The following is a 13,270-nucleotide window of genomic DNA, read 5'->3' on the forward strand; positions in this document are numbered from 1 at the left end:
CTTTCATTGAAACGAGTGGTCCAATTTTCATGGACTGACAAAGTGGAGAAGATGGAAAAACTTTTTTCACTCCACCTCTGAGAAATACTGATCCCACTCTGATCAAACTCTGATCAGAAAAAAACAATTTTTTTGGATGGAGAGAAAACTGTCATGTGCAACTACCCTTTCAATGTTTTTAACTCTTTCAAATAATGGGGGGGAAACAAGTGAAAAAAACACAAAAAATGGATGTATTGTACGCAGCCTTTTTTATGCTTGTGATGCAGAAAAAGCAAATGGAAATACTCAACGTGTGCACATACCCTTAATGTTTTTGTGCTAGATAGGAGCCAGGTATACTGAGTCTGTACTCTCTATTGGACACATATCTTTATTGTTATAATAAGCCATCAAGGAAGGTCTTTATAAATCTGTAAAATAGAATTTTAAAGCTGATCTGTCAAAAACGTAGCCACTAATCCCACCTTCAAACACTATGTGGCTATTTCTCCATAAGTCCTACGAGAGTTCAGATGTCAGTATTTTTCTATGTCCATGAGTCTTTCGAGGCAGACTCTTCCAGTTTCTAATGCTTGTTTGCGTAAAAATCATTGCAGATGTTGAGTTAAGAAAAAACCTCCAACAAAAAAAAGATCTTCACCAGACTCCACACCCATGTAGACGTTTTATAATAAAATTAAACTAAAAAAGTTTAGCAAATAACTTTGAAATCTCCAGATTAATACAACGAATGTGTCAGACAGAGACCAAGAAAGTGTAATCTAAAGAAAAGAGGGATGGGCCTTACAGCACTGGGGTCTTGGGTTCAAACCCAACCAAGGACATCAGCAAGGAGTTTGTATGTTCTCTCTGTGTTTGGGTAAGTTTCCTCCAGGTTCTCCAGTTTCATCCCACACTCCAAAGACATAGTGTTAGGTAATCTAGATTGTGACAATGTCTGTAAAGCACTATGGAATTAATGGCGCTATGTAAGTGAGTAAAATAAATAGTGAACTGCACTATTCCACGCATGGAATTAAAAGACTTCTACTCACCAAATGGATGTCTCCACTATTGCATATAAAAACACAAAGATCCAGCAAGCCAGGCAAATAGTCCATGAGAAAAGAGAATAAGACTGGTAACTTCATAAAATTAGTTGCTTTATTTGAATTCCGTTAAAAAATTGTCAGACGTTTAAGAATAGTCTTTTGTTAGTCTACACGCGTCAACATTTACTACTGCTTTGCTATGATTATTTTTTTTAATGGAATTCAAATAAAGTAACTCATTTTATAGAGTTAACAGGATTATTCTCTTTTCCAATACACTATTCCATGCAATGGTGTAGAAAAATCTATACACTGGAAGTCAAAGGTAGTGGTCACAAATAGTGATGAGCGAATATACTCGTTACTCGAGATTTCTCGAGCATGCTCGGGGGTCCTCCGAGTATTTTTTAGTGCTCGGAGATTTAGTTTTCATCACCGCAGCTGAATGATTTACATCTGTTAGCCAGCATAAGTACATGTGGGGATTCCCTAGCAACCAGGCAACCCCCACATGTACTTATACTGGCTATCAGATGTAAATCATTCAGCTGCGGCAACAAAAATTAAAACTCCGAGCACTAAAAAATACTCGGAGGACCCGAGCATGCTCGAGAAATCTCGAGTAACGAGTATATTCGCTCATCACTAGTCACAAATGCTTAAGAGTCCCTCACTCATAGATTTACATTGATTTGTGACTTCTGGATAGCCCAGCAAACACTAAAGCGATCAAACAGGTTAAAATCTTCGGGACAATGACCGAACTGGCTCCAATATCAGAGCAAGATGGCAGCTGGGGCAGGAAACTTAGATTAGTGGCACCATGACAGCCATGAAATAAAAAACCCACTGGAGCGGTGCATCAACACACACATCCCGGAGTAGTGGGTTGTCTTTCAAAACCTTATGTGAGTTACTATGATAGATCTGCTGTGTTCAAATTTGATTCTCACACCCATTTTTAGCCATTGAATACAAAAGATTATTACTCTGAAATTGAAAGATTTTACCTGATTTTACCAGTAATATAAGTATATTCTTCAATTAGTTGTGTTAAAAAAATTCAGTCTAATCCTTAACTTTTCTGTACTGAACTTGAAGGTTACACTACAATGAGTTATTTCCAGGGAACAATAATGGAAATTCTGAACTTCGCCATTTGTCTGCTTTGCTGCTCTAACTTCAGCCATGACATGCTTGGAGGGGTTGTAGAAGTTTAGTTAGAAATGTCATTACATTATAGATGGGTCACAGCATTCTGGGATCTCAATCTGTTTAATCTATTAGTAAATTTGACAATAAGTTTTTGATTTTCCTGCAGCGCCATCCTAGAGGAAATTGAGTATTACAAAGTACTTATTGAACTGCTCATATAATACATGTGTGCAGTGACCTCCAGATGAGTGATGCTCTTTGTAGCCCAAGTCCAGTCTTTCCAAAAGAAACGGTTCCTAGACAACAAAGAGGCTACACTTTTTACCTTATGAATTTTTTTATTAACATTTGAAAATGGGTTTTCTAAACAACATCATTAAGACATGTCTACATGACTAGGTTGCATGCTTGTGGACACAATGGCTGCATTGCAATGCAATACCTTTTGTCTTGGATGTCTACAAATGTAGAATGCAGTTTTACTCGTCTGCCATAGAATTGTGATATCAGACTTTTGAAAAAGTACATATAAAATATAAATATTTACCTTGTAATGTCTTCACATCCTGTTCCATCCAGATGTGTCTGGATCCCAGAATTCCAAGCTGTGGAAGTTCACCAACTGCCATATTGGGACACCCAAGTGATGGGTGTCTCAATATGGAAACTGCAGGTGGTAGTAGCCTCTTGCGCAGTAACAACAGCGGAACTCCATCGCACCACACACACACACACACACACACATGCACACACACACTGTATACACACTCACACTGTATACGCCGTACGCAGTACACACACACACACTGTATATTCCATACACACCACACACACACACAAACATTCACTGACAACCGCCATCTTTGTACAGGAGGAGCACATGCGCAGTTTTAATGTGATCACCGCTATCTGTCTGCACAAAGATGGCGGTGGTCTGATTTACTGTTCCTGCGTGAATTCTGCGCACTTGCAGTGAATCATTCAGCTGATCCCGGCGGCAGATTCACGATGTGTGTACAGGCAGAGGAAGCCGGTCACATTAAAGGGGTTTTCCCATGAATGAAAGTTAATTTTAAAAATTGTCTGTGTCTGACTGTGTACGAAGCATAGCACATCTCCTTGGCATTGGAGAAAACAAAAGGCAATACTGACATTACAGCAGGGAATCACAGAGGATTCATTTTGTCAGGTAAAATATTTCACTGACTGTTTTTAAACAATATTTTACCTCACAAAATGTATCCTCTGCGATCTCCTGCTGTAATGTCAGTATTGTCTTTTGCTTCCTCCCCTGCCCAGGAGATGTGTATCCTCTGCGATCTCCTGCTGTAATGTCAGTATTGTCTTTTGCTTCCTCCCCTGCTCAGGAGATGTGCTATGCTCCGTACACTGTCAGACACAGACAATTTTCAAAATTAACTTTTGTTCATGGGAAAACCCCTTTAAAAAGCAAATATCAACGCCAACATGGTTCCTTCTAAAAAGTATGTCAATGACAATGAAAGGAAAGCAGCAAAGGCACCACATGGGGGGGGATTCTTAAAGCTGCAAAGCCTGCTCCCATCATGACATTTCCACCCTCCTGATGCGATAGCATCGGGCCTCCATCTAGCATGTAATAAATATGGTCATCTTGATTTGTGCCTTAGAACTACAAAATTTCTCCTCACTGATCTCAGCAATGAATAGTGTAACAAAGAAACCCAACTACTGTGACACGGTGACAATATGAATTGAATAGTTAGGAAGCATCAACCCTCTGTTTAGGTGTTCTCCATACCTCCCAGTAGCATATTTTGGATAGCAGTTATAGGTTTCTTTGAGGCTTATTATCTTTTTAGTGAGTTTAGCCTTATTTGTCCAATATTACACAGGTAAGATATCTGTTTCTTTCATTGACATTTAGTCATAGTTCCGGACTAAAATTACCTTGCTTGAAAAAAGAATTTTGCCCATCACATTCACCTCATACCTAGTCCTTTGATCCAGAGGAAGGCAAAACTAAACCCACTGACTAGAGTTTAGCTAATTGATTCCTGGGCCTCCAGTCCAGAATTCAGTTCAGTGGTTCCTTGCGACTAGACCGGAGGCCCACAAATCTCTTACCTTCCAGCGTCTCCGATGCGGCATTTGATTTGTCAGGGCTGACACAATGTCATCTGTGCGTCACGCCACTAAGATGATGTCATATCAGTCCTGGTAATTAGATGCCGCACTGGGAACACCAGAAGGTAAGAAAGTTGCAGGTTTCTCGTCTTGTGGCCAGGTACCAATGACCTGGACGATGTACTGGAGCCCAGGGAATTGATCCGCTCATCTCTACCACTGACCCCCTGTAGGTATTATGTGGGGAGGGAGTTTTTCCTGACCCACAAACCAGTTGGGATATTTCAAGAGATTACAAGTAATCATCATTGTTAGTGATAAGTATTGATACCATTAATCATGAGTTTTATTACCCTATGAGTCCTTTCACAAGGGCAGATAAACAGCCTGTAACGAGTAGATTAAGGTTATGGGACATTAATTGACACTCAGTGGAGACCAGTGATTGGAGGGTGATTCATACAATCCCACCCTTATTTATATTAGATGTTCTGTCAATCTATAATTTTGTTAAGCTCACATAAATTAGCTGACAAATTGGTGGCATGTTTACGTGGAGCATGCGGTCCTATGAACACTTGTTTGGCCGATCCTTATTGGTAAAGAACCGTTTTCAATACTTATATTTTAATCACCTTTACCCATGTTCCATTCCTTATTTTCCAGACTCCATAACAATAATACATCAGAAAATATTATAATCTGGGCACGTCTTATGTTTGAGATGATGGAAATAATATTATATCTGATTTTTTTTTATTATTCAAAAAGAGCAATTGCCAAAGCAAGCACTGTCTACTAAGTCTATGTCTTCAACCTCAACTTCATTTCAGGATCAAAATCATCCAAGTAATGAACTCATAAACCGTTCAGGCACTTGGTACTTCGTTTTCATAAGCAGCAAGAAAATCCATTTATCCAAGAAGCAGCAGCTGTTTACAGAAACGAATAAAATGGCCATGGGCCATAGCTTTTAACACATATTAAAATTAAACAAAATATTTGCCATTGCGAAACAGGTTGTATTTAGATAGATGTAGGGTGTGACATTGCCTGGAAAAAATGTAAAGTTATAATTGTATTTTGTGGGTTAAATCTTCGTTATGAATATTCAATAGCATACATCAGCCTACGCAATCAAACAAGGACACAATAGGTTTCTTTCTGATGTCCCGTATCGTTGTTGTGTTCTCTTCCAATGTCCTCTCCATCTTTCCCTCTCTTGCTAAATTCTACCTAGCAGGCATAGAGTAATGAGATCATAGCAGTAAGAAAAGTCATCTGGCTCTGTTTTGCCTCTTGCTTCAATCTTCAAGCAGCAAAACTGGCTGGATGTAATCATTTGATAAAGGAAGAACTTACAAAAGACTGGGGATGAAAGGACTTCATATTTAAATTGACACCATAAAGTGCTTCAAGCCGGCATCTGGTAGCACCTTATTTATCTGGAAAAGCGTTCCTAGATGCTGATATTAGCACTATTATATCGGAATGGTGCAAAATACACCCAGTCCCCTAATCCAGAGTACGGTACAGTACATGCGCATGTAACAAAGCACAGACATAGTGCTGACAATGATCAGACCAGGTATGGAGGGTGTGTAAAATCAAACTCTGTATCTGGATCAAGGATTTTCCATTAGTTTTTGTCTTATCAACTTACCTTGTACATACCAAGTGCTTTAGACAAAGAGAATTCTGTTCATATATATACAGCACAATAAAAATGCAGTAAAGTTTTAAAAAGTAGTTGATATGAAACATTTTTAGGTATATAGTATGCCATTGGATACAAGTACACATATACACAGTCACACATGTTTATACGTACACATATGCACACAGATAAACATATAAACACATACAAAAACATTCCAATCCATTGATATACATGGACATAAACAAAAACATACATTCATAAATACAAACATATTGATTTAGACATATACAGACACACACATGGACATTCATAGTTTGTAAGCTTGCGAGCAGGGCCCTCATTCCTCCTGGTATCTGTTTTGAACTGTGATTTCTGTTATGCTGTAATGTCTATTGTCTGTACAAGTCCCCTCTTATTATTATTATTATACCCTACCAGATATAAACATGCACTGACACACAAGGGCCTACACACACCTATGTGTATGAACATACCTACATATACATGCATTAAACACACACTAACATACACACAAATAAACACATACATATACAGATACACACATGCATGCAAGTGGACATGTGTAAACAAATAGATGTAGAGACAAAATCAGACATATACATTTATAGACACAAACATACATATACACACAAAGGTATGGTGGCGCTATAGGTGGCGCTATAGAGTTAAGTCCTCTTTTTCTCAGAAGAGGCAATTTGCATATTTAAATTCCCAGAGGAGCATTGCACGGCGAATAAGCCTCCTTACCTTGACAAGCCAGAGACGGTATGTCACTCTCCATAAGGAGAAACGTTACCCCTTAGACCCCACTCCAGAGCCTCTCAGCTAGCCAAATCAGTTCTCATGCTTCGCACTGACGAGGGCCAACAGCCCGAAACACCGTGTCTGCAAATTGAGATACTGATTTGCCTTTAATCCTAAGTCATATTGCATGACTCGTTAAAGGGTTGATTGTGACTTGTAGGATCACTACTTCCAATAGGTGGCGCTATAGAGTTAAGTCCTCTTTTTCTCAGAAGAGGCAATTTGCATATATACACACAAAGGCATTTACCTGCATACTGACCGACACAGACACACAAAGATACACACTAACATACACAATCATATATATGAAAATACATACATGCATTTAAACGCACATGATCACGCACACACAAACACACAGATACACAAACACACAGATACACGAACACACACAGATACACGAACACACACACAGATACACGAACATACACACAGATACACGAACACACACACACAGATACACGAACATACACACAGATACACGAACATACACACAGATACACGAACACACACACAGATACACGAACACACACACAGATACACAAACACACACACAGATACACGAACACACACACAGATACACAAACACACACAGATACACGAACACACACAGATACACAAACACACACACATATACACTGACACACACAGATACACGAACACACACACAGATACACGAACACACAGATACACGAACACACACACAGATACACGAACACACACACAGATACACGAACACACACACAGATACACGAACACACACACACAGATACACGAACACACACACAGATACACGAACATACACACAGATACACGAACATACACACAGATACACGAACACACACACACAGATACACGAACATACACACAGATACACGAACACACACAGATACACGAACACACACACAGATACACGAACACACACACAGATACACAAACACACACAGATACACGAACACACACAGATACACAAACACACACACATATACACTGACACACACAGATACACGAACACACACACAGATACACAAACACACACACAGATACACGAACACACACACACAGATACACGAACACACACACAGATACACGAACACACACACATATACACAAACACACACAGATACACGAACACACACAGATACACAAACACACACATATACACTGACACACACAGATACACGAACACACACACAGATACACGAACACACAGATACACGAACACACACACAGATACACGAACACACACACAGATACACGAACACACACACAGATACACGAACACACACACACAGATACACGAACACACACACAGATACACGAACATACACACAGATACACGAACATACACACAGATACACGAACACACACACACAGATACACGAACATACACACAGATACACGAACACACACACAGATACACGAACACACACACAGATACACGAACACACACACAGATACACAAACACACACAGATACACGAACACACACAGATACACGAACACACACAGATACACAAACACACACACATATACACTGACACACACAGATACACGAACACACACACAGATACACGAACACACACACAGATACACAAACACACACACAGATACACGAACACACACACAGATACACGAACACACACAGATACACGAACACACACAGATACACAAACACACACACATATACACTGACACACACAGATACACGAACACACACACAGATACACGAACACACAGATACACGAACACACACACAGATACACGAACACACACACAGATACACGAACACACACACAGATACACGAACACACACACAGATACACGAACACACACACAGATACACGAACACACACACGAACACACACACATATACACAAACACACACTGATACACGAACACACACAGATACACGAACACACACAGATACACGGACACACACACATATACACTGACACACACACATATACACGAACACACACACAGATACACGGACACACACACACAGATACATGGACACACACACAGATACATAGACACACACACAGATACATGGACACACACAGATACACAAACACACACAGATATACACAAACACACACACAGATACACAATCTTGTAGATTGTGAGCCTTCGCGGGCAGGGTCCTCTCTCCTCCTGTACCAGTTATGACCTGTATTGTTTAAGATTATTGTACTTGTTTTTATTATGTATACCCCTCCTCACATGTAAAGTGCCATGGAATTGATGGCGCTATAACAATAATAATAATAATAATACACGAACACACACAGATACACGAACACACACACAGATACACGAACACACACACAGATACACGAACACACACTCAGATACACGAACACACACACACACATATACACAAACACACACAGATACACGAACACACTCAGATACACGAACACACACACATATACACTGACACACACAGATACACGAACACACACACAGATACATGGACACACACACAGATACACGGACACACACACAGATACACGGACACACACACAGATACATGGACACACACACATATACATGGACACACACAGATACACAAACACACACAGATACACAAACACACACAGATACACAAACACACACAGATATACACAAACACACACATATATACACAAACACACACATATATACACAAACACACACAGATATACAAACACACACAGATACACGAACACACACACATATACAGGAACACACACAGATACACGAACACACACAGATACACGAACACACACACATATACAGGAACACACACACATATACAGGAACACACACAGATACTCGAACACACACACATATACAGGAACACACACAGATACACGAACACACACAGATACACGAACACACACAGATACACGAACACACACACATATACAGGAACACACACACATATACAGGAACACACACAGATACACGAACACACACACATATACAGGAACACACACAGATACACGAACACACACACATATACAGGAACACACACAGATACACGAACACACACACATATACAGGAACATGCACAGATATACATGAACGCACACACATATACAGGAACATGCACAGATATACATGAACGCACACAGATACATGAACACACACAGATACAAGAACACACAACTTACTTGCAACAAAGGAGCCCTTAGTGCTAGAGAAAAATACATACATGACTTGTACTTAGTACAACAAGAAGGAAAAGATGTTCCAATCAAATGTGTCTGTCTAAAACAAAGATCCAAGTTGTCCAGACTCCAGGCCAATAAAGAAGAAAGGCAGGGGAGCTATTCATGCTGCTGGTGAAGACAAAGCAAACAAGTGGATCCTTCACCAATGATGTCTAACTTTACACAGACACAAAAGACCAGGCTGGACTACAGTAGTTTAGTTTGGAGATTAATGACAGAAATCCTAACAGTAAACTAAGAATTCTAGACACCTCAAAAGGAGATTCTGGAGGAGCAATATTCATATAATCATTAGGGTCAAGGTAATTTAGCGGCACATATACATAAAATAAAATCTATCTATCCATCTATCTATCCACCCACCCATCCATCTAGCAATATATATATGTAGTTTAGCAAAAAAGAGGGCAGCTCTCTTTTTGGAATATAGGCAATAAGATACATTGATGGATAGCTGGGTGATTGCACCTACTGCTGGAGCCAAGGCTGCTTAATTTTTGCATTTTGATATCTATATCTGCCAATCCATCCATCTATCTATGTTGCAAAAAACTCCAAAAGATGTTGGCAGCACTTCAAAGTAAAATGGTCAAAAATTTAATATTAATCAGCCCATGCTACATTTTGGCTAAAAAATGGCAGTCAAAGACAGACCTCTGCCTTGTTGAGCCAAAACATCCCATGGGCTTCTTAAAATATATATATTTTTTTCAGTATCTGACTTTGGAGTGTTGCCTCCATCTTTTGTAGTTTTGCATGTAAGAGGTTTTGGGTTTTGGCTTGGGAGCTTTAAACTCATCTTTGCTTGGAAAAGTGTGACTTTAAAACCTATCTACCTATTTACCTATCTATCCATCTATCCATCTATCCATCTATCTATCTATCTATCATAAAAAAAATGAAGAAAGCAGCTATCCAAGTATTCGTGTAAAGTCCCCAAGAGCCTCTTGCTAAGGACACTATCCAGTGAATAAGAAAAAAAAAAAGAGGTAGCACTTCGAAGGCTTTGCAAGGATAAAAAAAGAAAGTTGATCCCTATGAGGACACACGAATAAGGATTCACTTTCTATCTTTCTTTCTTTCACTTCGCCTTGGAAGTGCTGCTCCATTTTTTATTCTTGCTTGTCTCTATACATCTCCGATCATCTACCCACCGAAACAAAAATTATAAATATATATTTTCAATGAATAGAAGATAGCGGCCAACATGATTGCAGTGCGAAATCCAGCTTGGTAATGTAGGTAACATGTGAGGATTCACAGGCAGGCATTGTAGCACTGTCTGCTTTATGGTTACACATTAAGTCTGGGTGCATGGCTACATTCCAGACAGTCTGAACCTCTACGGATCACTCTGTCGGCATTCAGGTGTCTCCAACATAGTGGGTGATGGAAGGGGGTGGGGGAAGGCAGACGGTAACACTAAACAGACAAAGAAAAGAGGAGGGAGCTGTAATATAGGGATTTAAGTCATCATTCTCTTTTTTCAAGCACGTTCATTAATATGAGGACCTCAATTTAAAATGTGATTTCGTCCACGTGATGCTATAATTGTCTAATACGCACACAGATCATTGTGTACATATGTGTAATTCACATGTAAAATGATAAGCATAAATGTCCTAATTTTTCTGATTTCTGCCACATTATTTCCACAGGTCTTACAATTTCCATCATTGCTCAATGCAACCACTCCCTATATTACATCATGTTCTCAATTGATCTCCTTGAAGCCCTTGTAAGGTATAAAACAACAATACACAGCGAGTATTACCAACTCACTATCCCATTGATACCTTTGCCACAACAAACAAGCTAAGTTGACGCAAGAAATATTTTTGCACCGATTCGAGACGGAAATAATCAACAGCAAAATCCTACACAAAGTAATACTTTCCTAAAGAACAAGTTACAGTATTAGTAAACTGCTTATATCACAAACAGCCAGAACCGGAATCAATCTACTTTTCAGCTGCCAATTGGCCATCGATTGTAACCTTATCCTGAAATTGTGCTGATACAGGAGACAACTTATAGACTATATGTTAGTTAAATCAATTAAGTCTTGGAATTACTTTTAAAGACTTTTTGCTTGTGTCTTATTTTCATGCTATTTGTGTTTTAAATGTAAATAATTGATTCTGAAGTCATAGCCATAAAGTGAATAAGCAAAAAAACAAAACAAAAAAAAGCCACCCAGACTCATTGTTGCTGCATCACGCACACATGCAACTTGTATCACAATGTACAATACCGTTCTACACCCCTTACACAGTTTGCTCACAAGGATTCAATGTGATCTTATAAAAGCTAAAACAGCACATGTAGCATATAGTAAAGTTCATGTAAAAGCAAAAGTAAAATCTATTATTTCTTTATTGATATATATTTATAAAACATATCAATTCAGTCTTTTAACTCTCGATCTGCCACGACATTATATCAAATTTAGGATTAATTATGTATAGTAGGAATACAGAAATATAATAATGATGAACCCTGATGTACTCGGTGGTGAAATAGCTCATTTCTGTACTATAGGCCAACCTGCTAGGAAATGAGTTAATGAAACAATGTTCCATTGATGTTCATACACTGGCTGGGTTAGTCTTCTGTAATGAGCCCCGCTCTGATTTTGTATTATCCATGCATAATAAGAGAGCTCTTTCCAATAAATAATGACAAGTATAAGCTACCTACAAGATATTTACAGGATGGTACTTACAATGTATTCTGTCCATATAGGATTGACAGGCATTCCAGCATTTAAGAAAAGACCATGGTCTGCTGGAGACTGAGATTGTGCATCTCTGAGAACTGCAGACCTTACATGAACTGGAGATTTTTTTTTCTGTCTTCTGAAAAGGCAGCAGCAGGAGAGGAGGGGAGGATGCTAGCACATGACACAGGCCAGGCCTGAACATTGGCTGCACTTACAGACCTAAAGCCAGCACCATTGGCCAAGTTAAAAACTCTGAGCCTCAGGGGATCCTCCTATTAAAGATTTTTTTTTTCTCTGTGTTGAAGAATGACTGGAGGAATTTTCTCATTGTAGAAGTTCCACTTGGCTTACAAAATCACAACAGTTTAATGTCTGGCTCTCTACAAGGAAGAGGAGATAAAGAATGCTTCTAATTTGACTTTGCATCACTAATGGTCTTTCTAATTTAAAGGAAAAAGGGCCGATGATCCATTTTCAGCTTTGATCCCCTCACCCACCTGCCAAGCACAGAAGAGTCAGCAATGTTTTAAGCAGCATAACTACAT

At 39.2% G+C, this 13,270-nt stretch overlaps 1 long non-coding RNA gene across 1 annotated transcript in view; it reads right to left on the minus strand.

Annotated features, from left to right (window-relative positions):
• Positions 1-12,834, minus strand: part of LOC143788618 (uncharacterized) — a 106,262-nt gene extending 93,428 nt beyond the window's left edge. Inside the window, exon 1 of the long non-coding RNA XR_013218684.1 lies at positions 12,729-12,834. This is a non-coding gene — a long non-coding RNA (uncharacterized LOC143788618). The remainder of the gene's footprint in view (positions 1-12,728) is intronic.
• Positions 12,835-13,270: the final 436 nt, after the last annotated feature.

Source organism: Ranitomeya variabilis, chromosome 8 (genome assembly GCF_051348905.1).
Source record: "Ranitomeya variabilis isolate aRanVar5 chromosome 8, aRanVar5.hap1, whole genome shotgun sequence".
Lineage (NCBI taxonomy): Eukaryota > Metazoa > Chordata > Amphibia > Anura > Dendrobatidae > Ranitomeya > Ranitomeya variabilis.